The following is a 22,505-nucleotide window of genomic DNA, read 5'->3' as shown; positions in this document are numbered from 1 at the left end:
ACGGTATTTGACTATTTTGTATACGTTTTATAAATTAAAACTACACAATGCCTGTTATCGAATAGAAAAACTACCTTTACAAATAACAAAGTTATAAAGGTTTGAAATTCAAGATTAGACAGAGAAAGACATACTGGCATGTGACGTCACACGCCAGTACCGCCATAAGTTTGCTACATAGAGAAAAGCGTTTGAGAAAGAGACAGGTATATAGATTTTTCAAAAAATCACTATAAATCCAATTTTGAACCGATTTAAATTTTCTCTTCGCTAAACACTATCTGTATATCTATATTTTCATAATAATATTAAGATATGGCAAAATCAGGAGTTGTCAAATACCGTATTCTGTAGGTTAGGTTAGGTTTGTTTTAAAACAATTCTGGGATTGTTTCAGAGACTTATGTCAAACATTACTTTATGACGAACAATTTTCGACTAGACAATTCACGCTGGCTACCGCTACAGACACGTGCGGCTAAGTTTAGTTCGAGTAACAATGCGCCTAAACTGTTCAGTTGGCAACTTGATGCCTACGACTATATTAAAGCCTAGGCACAGACTGTCAGCGCTTAACTATTAGTTCAACAAAGTTGGATTAACTTTGTGAACGGATTATGTAGTTTTAAGGAGCGGCCACACGGCTGCTTTGGTGGAACGGAATCGCAGTGACGTGCCGTAAACGTCACGGCTTCAAACTCAAACTCACAACATTTATTGACAAGATAATCACACTACATCACAACAAAAACACAGTAAAAACATAAATAGGAGAAGAGAGGAAAATAAGAGATATTGTGCTGTAGTGTGATGCCAAAAGGACTCAGCTCAGCATGTGGCTTCTGGTAGAGAGCATGCGGTAAAGTCCTACAGGGCTACTACGAAACTCGAGACTCGAAGTTCGTATCGTACCGTCCCTCTCGCTCTCGTTTTAAATAGTATAAGTGTCAGAGGGACCGCACGATACGAACTTCGAGTTTCGAGTTTCGTAGTCGGCCTGTTGATGTTTACGGCACGTCACTGCGATTCCGCACCATTTGCGCATTTTAAGCAGCGGTGTGGGAAGCATCCAATAAACGCGGTGCGCATACGATGCGTCACTGCGATTCTGAACCGTCACCGTTTTTTAACCAGCGGTGTGGCCGCGCCTTTAGCACTTAATTTATTACATGTCATTTTCTTGGCATCCCAATGTGACTTATAAAAATTCATTTATTTTTAAATTAGTAAAATAGTTGACAATGGTGACTAGTATTTTTATTAAACAATGCTTTAAAAATAGTATTACAATACATAACAATACAATAACTATATTGCACACCAGCAGTACAGAAAACACAGGTACATAGAGATTTTCCAAGGTAGGTAAGCAATAGGCAGCCTTATCGGGTGACGGCACCAATCATGGACATGTTAAGTACAGTATTACCCAGTAATGGACAGCAAGGATTCAATGCCTTCTAGCTCACAATTCATGAACTTCACCAGTTATGATCAAAAGTTATGTGCACATTAAATGTTATTAGTTTTAGAAAAAAGTTGCGTCCGTTTCTTAATATTGGGTTAGCGGAAAAATATTCCATTACTGGTCCCTATCCATGACTGGTGCCCTCACCCTAATTTATATACTTGCTGTATAATTGCTACATATTTGCTATGATGTGTGCAATACCAAATCTTAAGTCAATCCGATCGAAAATGGATAAAAATTAACTTGCAAGATTTGAAACAAATACGAGTAAATAATAGCAGATGAAATCATTAAAAAGCTTGTAAAAAGTTAAGTATTAACTTGTACTAATATATACTTTTGATTTGGCATGAACACATAAAGGTAAATTGATTCCGAAAGTATCCAAAGCGCAAAACAGAATCGAAATTTTGCCAATTATAATTTAATCAAATTGAATATAGTGTCGCAAAGAAATCTCATTTCGGCTTTAACCCTTTGAGGGTTTCTTCAGAAATAGTTTGCGCTGTGGAAAAACTGGGAATGAATAAAATGACTCTAAATGTTTCTTGGCCGCAGATTCATGAGGTAAGTTATTTCAATGAGGGCTATCTCGAATGAATTCGCCGCTAGAGGCGCTAGTGTAGCGTGAGGTCTCCGAAATGTCAAATCTCATAGTTTTTGGGTGAGCTACGCGGGTTTATTTATAATTAGAATAATTTTGTGAATATTTTGCAATATCTGTAATTAATTATGGCAAATATGCGTTCCGGGGCAATGAATGTCTGTGTTTTGAGACAGTTTTGTCTTTCGGAAACCTTTGTCCTCCCTTTTTTCCGAACAAAACGGGGACTATGCAACACGGTACGGTACGATATATTATATGGTACGGTTTTAAGGTGTATTAAATATGATTTTAATCTAAACTTTGTTTCCACGCCCGTAATAACAGACTTTCAAAACCATACTTAAAAACCTCACGCAACAGTGCGCCATCTAGTGAGACAAAAAACGATAGCCCTCATTGGGTAGTTTACTAGGGTTGAAAAAAATCTAAATAGGTATTTTTTTTCCATTACTTCGTTCTTTAAGTCCATTAGTTAGATATATATGTACTCTGTGGTTAGATTATCAGAATATGCAGTGTGCGTCTCTGATCATGGGACTTTAAATTCAAGGTTCGATTCTAATCACAAAACTAAGCTACTTTTGTTTTGTAACATAAAAAAAATAGATCATTTATTGATCCTCAAAGTTTAATTGTTAAATCAGTGTATGAGACATGGCGGTGTTATCACTGTCTCTCGGTACGGGGGCCTTGAAATAATTTTTGACATTTATTTGACATCTCTAAGATAAACATTTATCAATGTACATCAATTTAGTATTGTATCGCTGAAAATTACATTTAATTTGTATGGAAAAAATGAAATTGTCAGTAGTAATATTTTTAAAAAATAGCAGAACAAAAGTAGCTCCGTTGTTTGAGCACGCGGAACTTTAACTGGCAATATCTTCATCATTTTTAGGGTTAACCCTATTACTAAGACTTCGCTGTCCGTCCGTACGTCCGTCTGTCACCAGGCTGTATCTCATGAACCGTGATAGTTAAACAGTTGAAATTTTCACAGATTATGTATAACTGTGGCCGCTATAACAACAAAAATACTAAAAACAGAATAAAATAAACATTAAAGGGGGCTCCCACATAACAAACGTGAGTTTTTGCCGTTTTTTGCTAATGTCTAATGAATGTTGTATAGATGGTACGGAACCCTTCGTGCGCGAGTCCGACTCGCACTTGGCCGTTTTTATTTTCATAATTGACAGAAGAAGAAAAAAGATGTGTCCTATATTTTTTGATAAGATAACTGAGAGACTGAATTTTTTACCCAAGAAACTACCAAATTATGGGTTCTTTATTATACAATCTAAATTGCCTTAATCAGGGCTGATTGTCAATTTAACAATTTCTTGTTTCAACTTCAACCCTATGCCGTTTCTACACAAAAAATAATTAAAAATAATTGTGATGCAGCTATCCATCCATCTGTTACACGCCGACAGAGATTTTCCCCTCTAGCCTCTTGACTTGCGAAACTTAAAACATAAAGAAATAACCTCAACTGAAGACGAGGTCCGGACAGGAAGAACCCTTCTCTAACTTTTTAATAGACTTCTTTTAGCAGGGCGAAGATTTCTCAGTTTTACGGCCAACCTTAACTTTTTTACTTGCCAGTAATGCGAACTTTTTTTTGTAGTTTTTAGGGTTCAGTATCAAAGGCGTGACTTCATTTCGAATCGAAAAATCCGATGATAAACCTTTACAAGAGTAGGGGAAGTTAACAAAAGATGGGGCAAAATCCGAGCTTTTTTTTTTATTTACTTGGGCAAATTTTATTGACATAGTAGAAGATTCTGTTACAGTTTCTAGGTTATATGGTAGAAATACAGGATGACTAGGAAATAATCGAAAATTTCATCAAATTCTATAACCAATTTATAAAAGGTGCAGGTGGTAGGACCTCGTGCAAGGTCCGCCCGGATTGCTACCACCATCTTCCTTGCTAATCCTGCCGTGAAGCAGCAGTGCTTGCACTGTTCTGTTTCGGGGTGGAGAGTAAGACAGCCGGTGAAATTACTGGCACATGAGGTATCCCATTTTAGGCCTCTAGGTCAGCAACGCGTCTGCAATACCCCTGGTGTTGCAGATGTTTATGGGCGGTGGTGATCTCTTACCATCAGGAGACCCACTTGCTCGTTTGCCATCCAGTCGAATAAAAAAAAAATTGAGACCACGTATATTGAGGCGGGGCTCACGGTGGATGCAAGCCGCTGCCAACCGAAGCGACTGGAGGTCTATGGGGGAGGCCTATGCCCAACAGTGGACCTACGACTGAGATGATGATGATGATGGAATTAAAGCAGTTGAAATGCTCAAACAATGTCCCAGGTAGATCTCTTTCCAGGCCAATGATATGCCTGAGAAACAAAGTTCGAAAGAAAAGAGTTGGAACCTGTACTTCTAACCCCCGACGCAAAAAGTGAGGTGTTATAAGTTTGACCGCTATGTGTGACTGTGTGTCTGCCTGTGACACCGTAACTCTTAAACGGGTGAACCGATTTGAATGCGGTTTTTTAATTTGAAAGCAGATTTTCTAGCTATTGTTTTATCAAAATCGGGTCAGCCGTTTTTGAGATATTGAACTTTGAAGTGACAATTTCGAAGATTTTCACATGTTGGTTGGTTAGGTTATTCCACATAGATAACCAAATGAAATAACTAAGTAAATTCACCATGCTCCCAGTATGGCAATTTAAAATTTCACTACGGCTAGGTAACTCTACCATTTCCTTTATGAATCTTATCTTACCTTTACCCAAGTACAACAACAAATACGAAATTCTTACAAAGTAATAAATGCGACTGAAAGATATAAACTTTCGATACATTGTTTCACGAATACGACTTATTCGACTGCAAATAAAATTTGTAAAAATTTCACCCACTTCTGTAAGGCCACTACAACTTAGTACTCCTTAAAGCAAAATCAGACTTTACGTGGTCTAATTTTAGGTTGAAAATGTAATGAGTAAAATGGGGCTTGTATATAAATTTAATTAGAGCGTAAGCTCGGAATAAAACTGTCATTTCGACAATAAACTTAATACCACGGTAAAAATGTTACCATTCAGATGAAACTCTACTTTATGTTAATAGTTATAAAGTTGATCCTAAGTGCATTATGTGTAATGGGCATTTCTACTGAAATAAGGTGGGCATTGGAACGAAATAAACTCTCACTGGTCGTAAAAGTGGCAGAATTGCCCCAAGCAGCTGACTTAGTGAAAATATTCATAGGTATTTGGATTAAGAGGCTTTTAAGGACTTTTGGGACGTATGTCTAGGTGTTCAATCCGAGACGAGGCGATAAAATTGTTTTATTAAAAAAGGTAAGTACCCACATTATAATTCGAAAGTTTCCATGCGGACTTTGGATTTCATTTTAGATATTTCCACTAGGGATGTTTTAATTTTGGTGTGCGATGATAAGAATATGAGATGTGTGATTCGTTGCGAGCATTGTGTTTGTCATAACATGGACCAATAGAAACGCTTCGTTTACCTTCGCAACGGGTCTATATCGACTGGTAGAAAATTGTTAGTCATAATGTATTGTTTGACATAATGTAATGTTTTTTTTTTTTTTTTTTTATTCAACTGGATGGCAAACGAGCAAGTGGTTCTCCTGATGATAAGAGAATCACCACTGCCCATAGACACCTGCAACACCAGGGGGATTGCAGATGCGTTGCCAACCAAGAGGCCTAAGATGGGATACCTCAAGTGCCAGTAATTTCACCGGCTGTCTTACTCTCCACGCCGAAACACAACAGTGCAAGCACTGCTGTTTCACGGCAGGATTAGCGAGCAAGATGGTGGTAGCAATCCGGGCGGACCTTGCACAAGGTCCTACCACCTGCAAAACAATGCCTGCAAATGTTTGACAGAACTCGTGTTTTCTCTTAAACCATGTATTTTTCAGAAATGTTATAAAACAAACCTAACCTAACCTATAGAGTTCTACAGGAAGACCATTTAAAAAATTATGAAAAATGTACGGTTTCAGCGGGAAAAAAATTATGACTAACAATAATTATGACAACCATTACATTATGACTTATAAGATTATGGCTGTCGGAAGGATCCCCTTCGCAACACATTCTCGCACATCTATGGTGGAAACGCAGTCTAAGGCAGACCAATCTATATCTGTGGGTGTCGGAAAAGGCGACTCAGCTCTGATGTGGAAGTAGGCAGCAGCCAGCTGGACTCTAGACTCCAAAAACTAAGTAATATTATGTGCGCTATAACACAATTAAAACTCTTACTACAGTCTTAAAATCTATTCGGTACTTACCAGAAAAAGAGCGTATCTTCACGGCACTTACGTCCTTTTGTTGAGAAGCGCAGTTTTTCGGCAATAACTCAAAAACTGTATATTCCGATCATGTTGAAATCAATTTTCGTTGAAAGTATTTATCCAGATATCGGGGCATTATTTTTTGCTACTTTGGGAGCGATTATTTCCCGAAATCTTCACTTAATCAAAAAAGTTTTTGAGAAACCTTACAATATTTTCAAAAGAGCTGTCGAACGTTGATGCGAGTTAAAAAAAAAAATTCAGTTATAATATTTATTTTTGTAATTTAACTACAAAACTAAATATTGGTTTTGATAAGACATCTGTACTCCATGTAGTTTTCGAGTAAAATGCCTGTGACATACGGACACAGACAGACAGACAGACAGATGGACTTGTCGAAACTATAAGGGTTCCGTTTTTGCTATTTTGGCTCCGGAACCCTAAAAGCCGGTTAATAGACAATTAAATAAGAAATTCGAATTCAAATTCAAAATTCATTCGTTTCGATACATAATTGATAATCGTTTAGATACCTCCATTAAATTGGCGAAAATTTTGCTCTTTTTTTCAGATTTTTTTTGGAGCTAGCACAAAGACGGTACGTCCGCCGGAAATATTCCATTCAATATTAAAGAAGTTGAGTTCTCAAACTTCCAATTCGTTTCAGTGTCACATTCGAAATCAAACGTTAGAAACTTAGCAATTCTATATTCTTCAATGGGAACGCAACCGAGGCATATAACTAGTCAGTAATATGAAGATAATGGGCCAATTTAAATATTTTAAATTAATAAAAGATCGCCCAGACTAGATGTGGTTTTAATTTTTAATCCCGCCACCATCTGTCTCAGTCAGTTTAATAAATCAAACACAATTAAATCACAAAATAATGGATGCGTATACGCACCCAATCTTGATCAGCTGTTTACTCGCTTGACAAATCGTAAACACGTGAGACAATGTTGCGGTAAAACGATAAATTATGGTGATTAATGAATGATGCATGAACGTCAGTAAAGAGTAGGTAAAGGGCTATTTAAGATTTGCCATTTTACAATAATAATAAATAAATAAATATCATGGAACATTTGACACCAATCGACCCAGTCCCAAACTAAGCAAAGCTTGTAGGTACTATGGATACTAGGCAACGGATAAACATACTTATATAGATAACTACATACACTACATATTAAACATCCAAGACACAAGAACAAACATTCGTATTATTCATGCAAATATCTGTTCCGGCCGGGAATTGAATTCATAGTCAGGTTCTCTTACCACTTGGCCATCCAGTCATTTTTTAATATCTTCTTTTTTTTTCAGCTCCTTGCCACCCAATCCTGAGTGAAGGTCTACAGCAGTACGCGTCATTTTTCTTGGTCTTTTGTGTATTTCTCATCCACTCCTTTCTAACAATTTTGACCAAATCATCCGTCCATCGTGTGAGTGAAATACAGTAAAGCTACATTAAAAAAAAATATAAAAAAGGGGTCGAAATTGTTAAAATTAGGAACGATCTCATGAGACGTTACAAACGTAAATGCTTTATCGCTGATAGAATATTAACTGAAAAAGGGGAACTAAACAAACTATTATTTTGAGAACAAGGTAACCTCTGAATAGCTATTATTCTGCATCAAACAATAAAAGAACGCTGTTAAGTTATTTTTAGCATTTTCACGTAGGCTATCAGCACAGCAAAGAACGAGAGTTAACTGATGTGTGGCTTGTGGCTAGGGTTGCCACCTTTTTTTAGGGCGAATAAAGTATTTTTTCATTTTAGAAGGACAAAAATAAAGTACACAGAATAAAAAAAGAGTATTTATTATTTCTCCTTAAAAGTGGATACCAGTTTATTTAGTCTCATAAGTACTCATAACCAGTAACGAGCCAGTAAGAATAAGTTTTACGTAAATAGAGTATTTTAGCGTACTTTATTGGTGTCGTAGATTATAAAGTACGCCTACATGAAAAAGAGGACAATACTCTATTTTAGAGTACGGGTGGTAACCCTACTTGTGGCCACAATTTAAGTGCAGAGTTTGGAGTCACTGGTCATTTTTCATATCAATTTTAAGTTGGAGAAGGGTTCGATTTCGATGGATAAATTGCGAAGAATATCATAAACAACAATAAGAACGTTAAAGAATAAGTGAAACATTGTAATTGTCCACCTGTTTACTCGTATATTCAGCAAATAAAGTATCATTTCATTTCATCGTCTTGTGCAATGATTATTATAAATTAGTTTAGTATCCTGAAAATGACAAAGTTATTAACTATGTTTTTTAGACGTTATATCAATATAATTTGGTTCTAGTTTAACAGTAACATGAGTAAGTACATCACAAGTTCAAATGCTCATCTGCGGAGAAATGTGTTTATCTGGCATCTCGCTCCCTCATTACATCCATCATTCTGTAATGATGACTTGATGCATTTCCGTTTATTTATGAATATATAATTATAATAACACTTTCTTTTAATTCCTATCTTTATTAGAATCCTGGCCTTGTAGTCAGACGTTACCATTTTTTCGTATTTCAAATCATGCCACTCTGGTCACCTATGTAATGTGTGTGTGTCTCTGGTTATTATAAATAAATAAATTCTTTCTTTCTTTCTTTCTCACGATAACAGGGAGTGAGTGAGACGGTATGATACTAACTTCAAATACGCGAGTACCCACACCACTACACATGATACATAGTTTAGAGAGTACGTACATTAAGAAAACATGGTAAGCAATGCACCTTTAGCTCTACAAGCTACAAAAATACTTATAACCTTTAGATAGTTAAAATGGAGCCACAGATTAAAAATATTTAATCATCAAACATCACAATCCAATATGGCGGCACAATAGAAGTTCAGTCCGTATAAAGGCGTTCAAACCATTCAGCCGTTCGTTCACTGAATTATTTTCCGATATTTATTGCGTTGGATTCCAATTAAATATAAAAGCTAAATAAAACGTCACAGCAAATGCAAATGGCGGCGTTTTAGGGGTCGGCGTGATTTGTGGAGTTGAATTAGTTTTTGTTTTCGGTTGCGCGAACGGCTGATTTCTGTTTAGTACGCGCTGCGTGTTCAGTCAATGAACGAAATTAGTTTTTGCTAAAGAGACTTTTTCATTAAATGATATCGTAACGGATAACTAACGTCTTAAACCGAGTTTAGCTCGACATGTTTCGGGCTATTCCGTAGCCCTTCTTCTCAGGAGCACGCGACTCGGCGGCTGCCGCAACACGCACACTACGCGCCACCGAGCTAAACTCGGTTTAAGACGTGAGTTATCCGTTACAATATCATTTAATATGAGTGAATCTCACGGTAGTTTCATTGTCAAAGACTTTTTTATATAAATTTTTTAAGGGTTCCATACCACAAAAGGAAAAAGCATGACTTTGTTGTGTGTCTGTCAAGACCATTTTTCTCAACGCGTAGAGGTATCAAGCTGAAATTAATACAAAATACTTTAGTCTGCTACACCTTGAAGAAGTTAAAAAAAACTTCTATGTCAACGTGATCAAGAGATACAGTTATTAAAAGATAAATTTTGCACGGATGTTAGTCATAACATAACGTGAATAAAGACTAATATGTACTAATATTGTGTTGGCCCTAGAATATTGCTGTATACTATCAGGCCGTCACATGTATACCTGCCTGTTTATAATTCCATCCATGTTTGTAATGTGATATACAATAAATAAATGAAATGAAATGCATTTTTTGAGAATTCCCGTGAAAATGTTTAATTTCTGGAATTTCAACTCGCCTACAAGGTAATGTTAACCACGTTTACCATGAACGAATCCGCGGGTAAACGAAAGTAATTAAATTTAGAAAACTAATTTAAAACAATACTTTTATCTTCATCATCACTACGAAACCCTTCACTCATCTATTTAAATTCCGATCCGTTTTTAGATTTCAATCGGTGATTTATGTTGACATTTTTGAAAGTTTAAAAATATGAGGTGGATTCCATTCGTTATTGAACCTGAAACTGGTAGTAAATGCTGGCTGGTATTCATTTCGAAGAAAAAACTTTTTTCAAGATGACATGAGGTATAGTGACGTCAAAAGTTTTAATCGACTTCAAAAAGGAGGTTATATTCAAAGTAAGTTACTGATGTAAACATCATTTTAGTTAAAATTTTGGATTAAAATGGCCACTAGTAATCGTAGATAATAAATATTATGGCATTAAGGTTGGTATTTTTTTTATTTTAATGGCAACCAAATGGCAACAAATTTGTCAGCTAGAAAGACAGACATACAAAGTTAGATAGTAGAATTATCCATACTGATGATATCCATGACTGTCTGTCTGTGTGTGTTATTTATGACCTCTTCACGCTCAAACCGCTAAACCGATTTAGATGAAATTTGTCACGAAAATAGTTCGATACTCTAGAAAAAACATAACATAGCTTGAATTGCCGGAAAATTGCATAGTTCCAGCGAGATAAACGATTTCTTTACAGACAATTACTGGCTACAGTTAAGTTTTTAATCATCATCATCATGTCAGTCGAAAGACGTCCACTGCTGGACATAGGCCTCCCCCAAAGCTCTCCACTCAGATCGGTCTTGTGCTTTCCGCATCCACCGCGATCCCGCGATCTTAAACAAGTCGTCGCTCCATCTTATTGGAGGCCTACCGACAGCTCGTCTCCCAGTCTGCGGACGCCATTCGAGAACCTTCTGATCCCATCGGCCATCAGTCCTGCAAGCAATGTGCCCCGCCCACTCACTTCAGTTCCGCAATTCTGCGGGCTATGTCGGTAACCTTAGTTCTACTGCGGATATCATCATTTCTGATTCTATCCCGCAGAGAAACCCCGAGCATAGCCCTCTCTATGGCCTTCTGAGTGACTTTGAGTCTCATGAGGCCCATCGTTAGGGCCCACGTCTTAGGTCCGTTTGTCATCACTGACAACGCACACTGGTCAAAGACTTTTGACTTCGAAGACAAGTTTTTAATACTAATATGAAATCTTATGAGATAGACGCATAGACGGACTGTACAATACAAAGAACAATGCGGCGGTCCCGCCGGCGAACTATGCGTGGAATGCCCTGGATCGCGAGGTACGCCGGGGGCGAAGCTTTCGCTAGGCATTCGAAATAAAGGCATACTTTCATTGAACCCTCTATTTTCATGGGGTATTTTTATCATGAAGTGAGCTGACTATCATCACACTTATTCGCCTAAAGCACCTATGATGAAAATATAATGCGAACTAAGATTGACATCAATGACATCTCGAAAGAGAGAAAGAGATTTATTTAGTTGCATCAGTACCATCACCTTACAGGTTTTTTTAAGTACCCAGTATAGTATTAAATATAATGACCCGGATAACTCACGTCTTAAATCGAGTTTAGCTCGACGAAGGGCTACGGATTAGCCCGAAACATGTAATATGAGTGAGTCTCACGGTAGTTTCATGTTCAAAATACCCAGTATAGTATCCCACTGCTGGGCAAACTCACTCAGACGCAACGTCAGGCCCAGTCCTTTGCGTACTACGTGTCCAGATCGTCCCGCCATCTCCTTCTCGGTCTCCCTCGATGTCGCTGGCCGTTCTCCGGCACCCACCAAGTAACTGTGCGAGCCCGCCATTGTGGGTGCATGCGAGAGACGTGTCCAGCCCCGTCCCATTTTAGCTTAGCAGTCTTTTTCCTTGCGATGGTAATGCGTGTTTTTGAGCGCAGCGTGGTGTTCCGGATTCTGTCCATCCGTTTCACAACTAATATGCTGCGCTCTATCGCTCTTTGGCACTTTGGCACCTTACAGTAATAAGGCTAAAACTAATATTACATGGGCAATTACATTTCTGCCTCAACTGGCTGGTAAGACTGGTGCAGGACTAGACAACGTGGCGTAAAAAAGGAAGAAGTCTTTATTTTACTCAGCAGCGGGTGGATGTAGGCTGGTTTGATTGATTTCATATCCTCTATTGCAGGAGAGATAAAAATTAACGATAGCATCTCTCGACAAAAATACAAACGATGATATCGAAAATACAAACTGAGACATGGATGCACAGAAAAACCAGAAAAAAGAGACCAGCGCTGGGAATCGAACCCAGGTCCACAGCAATCCGTGCTGCGTGCTATAACCCCTACACCACCGCTGGACAGGAATTTAGACACGAATTTTTCCTATGCATACATATCTCAGGTTGCTTATTTCTACTACGCTACTTATGCAGCAGCACTAGCGACATCTATGTTTTTTCGCTCTCATCGAGAGACGTCACATTTCTATCGAACCAACCGCTCACCCAGACAAAAGATGTCGCTACTAAGCAATCAAATTTATGATTTGTTATTTGGAGTCTTTTTGTATTTTTTTATTTCAACTCCAAATTTGTTACTTTTACGGGTATCCGTGAAACCATATCGAAAATACAAACTGAGACATGGATGCACAGAAAAACCAGAAAAAGAGACCAGCGCTGGGAATCGAACCCAGGTCCTCAGCAATCCGTGCTGCTTGCTATAACCCCTACACCACCGCTGGACAGGAATTTAGACACGAATTTTCCTATGCATACCATATCTCAGGTTGCTTATTTCTACTACGCTACTTATGCAGCAGCACTAGCGACATCTATGTTTTTTCGCTCTCATCGAGAGACGTTCACATTCTATCGGAACCAACCGCTCACCCAGACAAGAGATGTCGCTACTAAGCAATCAAATTATGATTGGATACCCGTAAAAGTAACAAATTTGGAGTTGAAATAAAAAATACAAAAAGACTCCAAATAACCAATCACAAACGATGATGACATTTTTATACCTCTAATTATTTCATACTGTAATAAAACCTTAATGTATGACGAAACAGATCCGACATCATAATTTATTGTTACTTTGTCGTACAGAAAGCCTTTTGAGATTTACGAGCAATATTGATGAATAAATCAATCACTGTCCGATTGGAGGCAAGTTTGCACAATAGTTGGTTTCGAAGTTTTATTTAAGTAATTTTATTTATTAAAATGTTAAGTCTAGCTACAAACCTGCCATTTTCGAGTTAAAATTACGTGTGGATGTAGTTAATGATCCGTTCTCATCGTGAAAATGACTATTTCTTAATTCTGCCGACGTGTCTATGAACGTGTTAAAACATCTCGCTGTGATTTACATCAATCAACGATCAAATTACTATAATAATAAATATTTTTTTTAACTTAGTTGTTATAATACTTATAGGGTATAACCATTCTATAGCAACCTTCGTCTACGCCGTCTTGATGGTACTGAGACTGATTTAAATAGCACGATAAAAACGAACGTTTACTTTACATCTGTGGTCTAGGTTGGCCAGATTTATTTTGTGAGTGAACCTTACTTTAATAACAAAACCTCCAATTTCATCATCATCTTGGCCTATATAGCACCCATTGCATGGCACAGCCTCCTCTACGAACAAAAAGGCCATTGTTAACATCACACACAACATTGAATTGCTTGGTAGGTTTGTGCAGGTTTCCTCACGGTGTTTTCATTTTAACATAAAACTTGTGGAAAATACAAATTATATAATTTCGCACATGCGAGATGCGATCCGCGGTTTGAACCCACGATCCTCTGATTGAGAGGCCATAGGTCAAACCTTAGAGACCACCCCCTCATTTTACAAGCTTTTATTTAGTTTCAATCTTGCAAGTTAAATTCGACCAGCTTCCAGTAGTCGGATTGACTTGAAATTTGGAATGCTTATGTAAATTGCGTGACAGTACAATAATCTGGTAGTCACATCCTGGTAGTTCGGCCAGGATCGTCTCCACAGGACGTAAACGGTGGCATCGACTTGAAATTTGGTAAACAAATGTAGTTTGGGTGACACTGCAAGTAAAGGTGACAAAAAGTACAGTGTACAGTTGTACAGTGTCAGCAAAAAAAAGCCTGTATTAAAAATGAAATTTTTACCACAAACTTATTTTAAAATGCAAACTCCAGTTTCTAAAGCTAGTTCATCTATTTCCTTTTATAAGGATCCTTGAGACTTTATGCCTCCCTTGACGTCAAGTATGGGTAAACCTATGTTCAAAGCCGGTGAGTTACGATTTTCATATATTGAGACATTGATGCAGGTAGGCCTGTGATTTATTGTTCTGGGTCATTGAAGAGCTGTGTACATAATACTATATACATATATTCTTATGTCTATTCACCATCGCATCACCATCTCTTTCTACCTTTACTTACACCGTGTGATAGAAAGAAGCAGTGAGGAGTTTTTGATTTGTGGTTAATTATGTGATATACAGGATGTAACATTCAGATCGGTCAGTATGGGAAAGTCTGAAACTATAAGGCATACTAAGATCTATTCTTAGGAACCATGTCATCGATTTTAGTAACAAGAAAAACTGCATTCAAACATTTAAAAAAACTTGTACTCAGCTCGAGAATCGAACCTGGACGATTTGAAAAATAGAATAGAATAGAATAGAATAGAATAGAATAGAATAGAAATAACTTTATTCATCCATAATACAGAATGGCATAACAAGATTTAAAAATATCATTCATTAAAGTTAAACTACAAAGTTAATTTAATTACCTAAAAACTAATGATACTTTATAAATCAAAATGTTTCGAAGAGAAGAAGTGAAAGTAGTATTTAAGATAAATTATATATATCTTACACTATTAAAACTTACATTATTAAAGAATATAAAATAAGAACAACGCATTTTATTCATTTTCGATATCTTGTTTCATAGTAACACTTATGATCTACACTATCGATATCCAAATAGAAATTATGTAGATAACTTTAATTTTTCAAATCAACCGGGTTCGATTCCCGTTCTGAGTACACGTTTTTTTTATCTATGAATGCAGTTATTCTTGTTACTAAAATCGATGACATGGTGCCAAAGAACAGTCTGATCTTCGTATGTCGTATAATTTCAGACTTTCCCATACTGACTGATCTGAATGTTACACCCTGTATATCAAAGAAGAAGACTTCCTGTTAGAACCTCAAAAATATTTTTTAATATTTTTAGTACTCCGTTTATTTCTTTATTTATATTGATATTTTTTCGCTCAGAAAACATTGTATGGTATGCGAGATACAGTTCCAAACGTGAAGCAATTTCCTGGCAGTACACTATGAACCATCTCAATATAAACAGAACATATTTCTAATAACGAAGTATTGGGGCTGCGTTTGTGCAATAATGCAGCCTGCAGTCTAGGCAACCGAGATGCACATAGCAACGGTTGGGGCATGTGAAGAGAAAATAGCGTTAGAGTAAGAGTTAGTTAGTTAGTTAGAGTTAAAGAAAAAGGTGGTATTTTGTATTTTTTGCCAAAAAAAATCTGTTAACTGTTTTTTTGCTTATTGTACTTTAATTGTTATCCAAACTACACATACAACCTACTCAATTACTAGAAGTACCCAGACATGGCAGTGCTTTCGCCAAGTCGGGCATAGAAAACTTTTTAAAACCATTTCGATGATCTCTGTCTTACAGCATTGGAATAAAGTGCAGGGCTGAATTCTGCTAATTTGATAGCTAAGGGTACTTATGAGGTAGATAGTCTGTTTTAAGTGTGCCCGGTTTTAGATTAGGACGAACCCATCTGTTCCCGTGGGTATTGCTAAAGTGACTAACTAAGTGACCTGACGTTGTAACGAGGTGTCATACAACTCGTTTCTTCCTAACTCTTTGTAATGTCTGGTTTAGCACATTTTCGAAAAAATAACATTTAAATTCAAATTTCCTTATCTAATTCCACACCTGTTCAATTTACGTCAAGTAGCCATTCTATTCAGAGCCACCAAGCTAAACACTTACCTTTCTTTCCTTTCCTATAAATCTCCTAAAACTCCATAACAACCTTGTAATTTACTACTCCTTTACGAAGGAAGTTTTTATAATTGTACAGTGCATTTGTGAAGTTTCATAAGATCATTAGATCGTAATACTGCTGGATTTCAGTGCCATTGAATTATATAAACAAAGAACTAGGGCACGGAAACGTAAGTTGATTAACTATGTATTTTTATAATTGTTGATACAGTGTCAAAGCATACCTTTTAGATACTTAAGACCGCGTCTGTTTGTCCGCAGGGCCCTATTCCTGCCTTCTTCTTCACCCGAACAACTTCCCCGGACACCACCCCGTGAAAACGTGAGGACTGGGCAGCAGCCCTCTCTATTGCCAACTACGAACTTTCGACTCCAGCACTGCTATGTGGAAGGCCAAAGAAACCAGTACGCTATTTCTTAAGAAAGTCATCTATCATGAAGGTGCCCTACTGATCCTTAACGTGGGCCACGATGACTTAATAGCGACTTAGATGAATACGGACCCTAGAATTTCCAGTTAATAGCTTGAATATTTTAGGCCTCCTTGCCACTAACAAAGTAACTATCTGTTGCCCGCGACTCCATCTGCGTAGATTCGTTTATCACTATCCCGCAGGAACTATGAAATTTCCGGGATAAAAACTATCTTAAGTATATATGTTCTTCCCCTGGACTCAAACTATCTGTGTTCCGAATTTCATCTAAATCGTTTCAGCCATTATTGCGTGTTGAGTAACAAACATCCAATAAAAAAAAACACGGGACAATTCACACCAATTGACATAGTCCCAAAGTAAGCTTAGTAAAGCTTGTGATATGAGTACTGAGCAACGGATAACATAATTATATAGATAGATACATATTTAAATACATATTAAACACCCAAGACTCGAGAACAAACATTTGTATTTTTCATACAAATATCTGCCCCGACACGGGAATCGAACTCGGGACCTCAAGCTTCGTAGTCAGGTTCTCTAACCACAAGACCATCTGGTCGTCAACCATTCAAACCTCCAAACATCTTCCCAAACTTTCACATTATAATATTAGTACCTAGGATGCGTAGTGGGATAGGAGCTGCACAGTCCCGCAATGAAACAATAAAACGCACAGTATTGCTGTTCCTTTTAACTAAAGCTTGACGCTTATAACTTACACCACAATATTCCAGCAACGTATACCAAATCGGATTTGGAAGCGCGATAACTCAGTAAAGTCAAGAAAAATAAATTTTGTCACCAAAGTGTTCCATGGACTGGATATAGCTGGTAAAGTAGCTTGAAAACTTATTGTGTGCCTGAGCTCGAGGCGACCTTGTATTATTTTTTAACCCCCGACGTATAAGAGGGCGTGTTATATAAAGCTTGACGCCAATGTCTGTCTGTCTGTCTCTGGCGTCGTAGCTCTCAAAGAGATTAGATCTAGACTAAAGTGAGTAGGCTTTTATTAAACCAGTGGCCTTAGTGTAAGTTTTCGGTTACAAAATACGTCTCGATCGCGTTCGCGTTAAAATCTTAATTTGTATGCAAACACGAACAGCGCCACTAGCGGAACGTTTGCGATGTTCGTGTTGCCATACAAATTGAGATTATAACGCGAACGCGATCGAGACGTATTTTGTAACCGAAAACTTACACTGAGGGTACAGTACCACTACCATGAGTTTACAGTGACCATACTCGATAGCGACGGCGTAAATTATTTGTAGAGGCGCTGTACAATTCTCCATACAATTAATTTACGCCGTCGCTATCGAGTACGGTCACTGTAAACTCATGGTAGTGGTACAGATGTGAATCCATCGCTAAGCGATACAGAAAATAGGTACTTTTAAACAGAGAGAAAAATATGAATGTGATGAGTATGCTCTAGCCAAAAAAAAAACAATTTTTATTTTATTTGGAATAACATTTAACTTGTTTCATTAATGTGAACAACATTATTTTCAAAACCTTTTATTGATCTTCTCAATACGTTTGTTCTTGCAATTTGTCAATCAGTATTTCGCCCGATTTTAGGTTAGGTTTTAAAATATTTATTTCTTCGCAAGAATAATAATATGCAAATTCACTTACAAAGAAAATACATAGTAGTATTATTGGTATCCTAGGCAGTGGGCCGTGGTGGCCTAGTGGAGAAGCCGTGGTGGGCCTAGTGGTTTGACCTATCGCCTCTCAAGCAGAGGGTTCGTGGGTTCAAACCCCGGCTCGCACCTCTGAGTTTTTCGAAATTCATGTGCGGAATTACATTTAAAATTTACCACGAGCTTTGCGGTGAAGGAAAACATCGTGAGGAAACCTGCACAAACCTGCGAAGCAATTCAATGGTGCGTGTGAAGTTCCCAATCCGCACTGGGCCCGCGTGGAACTACGGCCCAAGCCCTCTTTTCTGAGAGGAGGCCTGTGCCCAGCAGTGGGACGCATATAGGCTGGGATGATGATGATGATTATTGGTATCCGATTGAGCTAAAATTTTGCATACTTCTATAAATCCGGTGACAATACAATAATATCGTCTCCGCAGGATGGAATTTTTCAACGTTTAATGGCTTGGACTCGAAACAAGGTTACAACGAAAACAAATGTACCTGTAGAGTCAGTAAAATTGCATTAATATAAATTTATAGAACTTTATTATTATTTCGACAGGCATTTATAAAACCGGCCAAGAGCGTGTCGAACACGTCCAAGACAGGGTTACGTAACCATTACGAAAAAAAAACAAGTAATATTTGACTTAGGATTTCGTATTGTGTACGGAATCTTCCAAGTTTAGTATATTTTATACCTTAGGCTGCTATTTACTATTAAAGAACTAATAATTCTCAAGCAATTTTAGCCGTTATAATTTTCCTTGTAAAATTGTCATAATTTAATACCATCCTGATTTTTTCAAATTTTTCCTTCCAAGTGTTTAGATTTTAGATGGACGCTCCATTTTAATGAAAATTTGCACTAATTTGAATATTTCGCAAGCAGAGTGCTGAATCGAAAAATCGCCCTAGCAACCCCCCAATGGTTTTAAAAGACGATTCCACACACTATCGGGTTAGTTGAGAAAAAAAACACCCACTTTACGTCAATGGGAGGTACCCAAAAAAAATTTTTTATTTTTTTTTTTTACCACTTTGTCGGCGTGACACTCATGCCAAATTACAGATTTCTACGAGTAGTGCTACTACTAACGGTCTCTGAGCTTGGCCGCAGACAGACAGACAGACATGGCGAAACTATAAGGGTTCCTAGTTGACTACGAACCTAAAAACTGAAAGTAGGTAGGTATGCTGATAGTAAAACTTTTAACACCTACACCTGTCATAAAAAAATAATGCCATGATACTATAATTTATGTTAAAACTCTGTCCCCTTACGACCAGAATCGCTTAAAGTCACTTTTGGGCAAACTGAGTTAAGTATATCGTTAGAATGTACTTTCCAAGATCTACATGCTGTTGAAACCCGTTTTACTGTACGATACTCCAATACCGAGTTACGTTTTTCTAAGCTCACTTAAAGCCGATTTTAAGAAATCAACAGCCAAAAACAACTACGCGTTGGTTAAACAGCATTTTTTTTTATTTTACAACAGCAAAAATATTTAATGTCAAACAAGCGATTTTGGAATGTTAAGATTTCAATAAAATGCAATTTGAGTACTGCCTAAAAGTGCTAAAATAATTGAGTAGGTTTCGCTGTTGAGCATTACTTTATATTTCAATTATTGCAACAGCGAAACAAAACTAAATATTAATATAGGCGATATTGCTTGTAACAATGTTTGTTTCGACCATAAGAAGCGCTACAGCCAAAATCGCTTAAGTATCGCTTAGACGTTTCGCGCTGTATTGTAAAGTAGTGCACTTTGTGTAGGCTAGCTTAGTCGGTTCGTACACGCTTGAAAGCACGATTCATAATAAGTAATTTTAAAAACTTTATTTATTATAGATCTGTTCACTAACGAAGTCTGCCCCTCCACATTCTATAATTGTAATTGTACCTAAACGTATCCGTACGACAAGTCTATATGTGCGTAGCTCGAACTGTCCTCGTGGCTTCAGTCGCAAGCGTACCGTCAGTCACGCACACTAAGACTAAACAATGTGTAAGTACTTAAGAGGTTTTCTCGTGTACATTAATAATTAGCTGTCGCGCCTTCGTGAGTGAACAGATCTATGTATAACAGCGATTCACTTGCCCCCTTTAACTGGTTTTTCTTCAGGTGACGATAAGGAGCATGGATATTCAGGTTTCGATTAACTAAATAAGCCGCGTATCCACTAGAGAGGCCAGCCTCGGCCGAGCGGCTGCCTCGCTCCGAGGCCGCGCAAGTGGAGACGCTGCCAAAGGCACGGCTCAGACTGAGGCTCCTTTGAGCACGGTCAAAAAACCGACAAAATATGGCTCGGCTCGCGGTCTCGGCCTGAGGCTGCTCTAATGGATACGCGGCTATAGAGAAACATATAACCAGATCCAACAGACCGTCAAAATGAACCTGTCATTTAGATAAATACTTATTATATACTTCGTATCGTAGGTACGTCGTATCAATGAAAAGCTTATCACGGCATAAACATTTACGTAGTCACACTTTTCATTGTTCTTGGCTAGGTATATTAATTATCCATGGCTGGTTTGAGAAGCCACAGCTAAGACAAGCAGTGATGAAGAAGAGATATTATTACCATTACCATAAGGTTATTTTTCATCACTGCTGTCTGTCTGTCAGCTGTGTACTCCGGCACACGCTCAGTAACGTCTTGACCTGCAACCAGCCATGGTGAATCTCCGGTATAACATTTTTTTTGTAAAAAGTCATTAAATCTTTATTTTTTTAGCGCGCTTATTGGCAGTGAATTAGTGTAAGCTTTTTAATGCAGGTAGTTTAAATTCCTCTACTGAAAAGAGGTTCAACAGAGTTGGATTCGATTTCTGTTGCCTTGTCTTGGTTCGACGGTTGTTTGCAAAGTTACAGGCCTGGTATCAAAACTCAAGGAGTCAGACGACATGTCGTAATTGATAAAAATATTACCTATACAAATATTAAGCCAAGAACAATGAAAATGTGTGACAACGTAAAATGCCGTGATAAGCTATTCAATGATACGACGTACCTACGATACGAAGTAGTAATAGTAGGTATCTAAATGACACTCGCGGTTCATTTCGACGGTCTGCTGGATCTGGTTATACCTATGTTTTTCTATTTAGTTCATCAAAACCTGAATATCCATGCTCGTTATCGTTTTATGAAGAAGAAGACTGATGGTTATTACCATTACGGTTCTTTTTTCATGACTGTTTCAGTGGTTACTTTGAGCCTTGAGACGCTAAGTGCCTTTTTATTAAAATGTTGAATAAAATATGTTTTTTGTTGTATGCATGTAATCAAAAGTTCCATAATTAAATGTATTAAGCAGCACATATGATATTAAAGGAATAACGATCTCACATATTAATATACTACATTTAAGACTTTAGCTCGCTAGTTTTCATTATTTATATTTTTGGGCTTTGGTACCTATTTGTTGAAATAGATTGATGGAACTCTTTCGAAAAATACAAGTTATATGTCTTTGAATGATAAAAACAAAACAGAATAATGCTACATTGCATATAAGATAGAAAAAAACAGAAAAAAAGCCTAGAGTCAAAACATCTTAGAAATATTTTGCACTTTTAAGCGCGCTTAAGAGGTAAATTCCGATTTGTTTACAGCCAATACCTCTTATTTGCGCTGAGACTTAACTAAAAACTTAAATTGTATAAAACATGTAAGCATTTTAACACTGTATTCGGCGAAAAATGCTTCAATTATGGACTTAAAATGATAGTTTATCCAATATATCTGCGTAAACTTGCTAGTTTAGAAGATAAAAAAAAAACGTGTCTACAGGCAAAATCGCTTATCTGCAGTACCTTTTGAAGAAAAGCCTATTTTAACCTACTCGGCGCGAGTATAGAGTAAATAACATAGCCCTATCCTATTAAGGGATAAATTATCTAATAGAAACACAGAGACGTTTTTAATAACTAGCTTTTATAGGTTTTTAGAGCATGCAAACCTTTAAATGCGTTTTTCTCGAAACTACATTTCATGCAGATAAGCGATTCTGGTTGTAAGGGGACGACATGTCTGTGCAATAGATGGTGTTTGTCAAAAGAGTTATGTGATCAAAACGTCCAACCGAGGTGGGCCTGAGGTCATTTAACCGACTTCAAAAAAGGAGGATTCTTATGTTCGTGCTGAGGCAACGACTTCGATCT

Source organism: Choristoneura fumiferana, chromosome 23 (genome assembly GCF_025370935.1).
Source record: "Choristoneura fumiferana chromosome 23, NRCan_CFum_1, whole genome shotgun sequence".
NCBI lineage: Eukaryota > Metazoa > Arthropoda > Insecta > Lepidoptera > Tortricidae > Choristoneura > Choristoneura fumiferana.
The sequence above is the reverse complement of the archived record's forward strand: the minus strand, read 5'-3'. Positions refer to the sequence as shown.